The sequence below is a fragment of the Chinchilla lanigera genome, unplaced genomic scaffold, assembly GCF_000276665.1.
Source record: "Chinchilla lanigera isolate Chin_1 unplaced genomic scaffold, ChiLan1.0 scaffold00031, whole genome shotgun sequence".
In the NCBI taxonomy this organism is placed as follows: domain Eukaryota; kingdom Metazoa; phylum Chordata; class Mammalia; order Rodentia; family Chinchillidae; genus Chinchilla; species Chinchilla lanigera.
This window is the reverse complement of record NW_004955432.1, coordinates 1,628,913-1,629,897: the sequence shown is the minus strand read 5'-3', so window position 1 is coordinate 1,629,897 and position 985 is coordinate 1,628,913. Positions and strand designations below refer to the sequence as shown.

At 43.5% G+C, this 985-nt stretch overlaps 1 protein-coding gene across 6 annotated transcripts in view; it reads right to left on the bottom strand.

Annotated features, from left to right (window-relative positions):
* Window positions 1–932, bottom strand: part of Agtpbp1 (ATP/GTP binding protein 1) — a 187,408-nt gene extending 186,476 nt beyond the window's left edge. For 2 of the 6 annotated variants that reach the window (XR_261503.2, XM_013516037.1), the window contains exon 1: window positions 665–932. The gene's annotated coding sequence lies outside the window, so the exon portion shown is untranslated. The remainder of the gene's footprint in view (window positions 1–664) is intronic. The other 4 variants (XM_005387929.2, XM_005387930.2, XM_005387927.2 and 1 more) reach the window with 3 other exon arrangements.
* Between the last annotated feature and the right edge of the window lie 53 nt (window positions 933–985).

The following is a 985-nucleotide window of genomic DNA, read 5'->3' as shown; positions in this document are numbered from 1 at the left end:
CAAGGTCGTGAGTTCGGTTCCCAGTACCAGAGAAAAACCAAAAAAAAAAAAAAAAAAAAAAAAAAAACCACCAGAGTTTAAGTGAGACTACAATCAATTCAAGGCAGGGCTTTGAAGCATTATAAATGCACCTATAACGTCGCTACCGAATTTGATTCCATGGAAGCAGAATGGAAAACTGAACAAGGTAGAGCAGAAGGCCGCCTCCAGGATGAGAAATAAGGAGTGAATAAAGGCAATGCTAACTACCTCGAAGTAACTCTTCACAGGAAATACAGATTTTTCATGGCTTTGTTTGGTTTTAACATCTGGCACATGTTTTAAAATATGTACCATTTAAAGCATCCTCTAAATAAATCATTTCTTTTTTGGTCTACTGAACTAAATTCCACAACACAATTACAAAAATAACTTTCTGGCCTTCTCAGAAAAAAAAAAATAGAATTTTTAAGAATACCCCAGGGATTAACGAAGACGATGATAACTCGGCAATATAAAGATAAGTGAAAATGCGTTATCACGATGATTATTAAAGTCCCTTCTAACTATAAACTGTCATGCATTAGAATTAAACACCCCTACAATTTTGAATACTTGGGAAAAAAAAATGAAAAAACTCACACAGAATTACCATGTGCCAAAGAAAATTCCCACTAGGGGTTACCTTCAGGAACTCCGGCAAGCCACGGTAAGACGGGAAACGAGTTTTAAATTATCAGCACCTCCTTCGGCTACACTACGATGTAGTAAAACTCCACCCTACAAGGGTGAAAGCCCAGAGAAGGAACTCAACCAAGTCAAACTGCCCCAGAGCTCCTAAGAGGCGGAAAAAAACAGAGCCTTTGCGTGGTGGAGCAGCCCCTGACCGCCCGCACGGTCACTGGGGATGCGCGCGGGGGCAAGGCCAGCCCCCCGGGACGGGCTGTACACAGAGGACACGCCTCGGCGGTGGGAGGCCCGCCCGGCCGCGCGGAACCGCACTCCG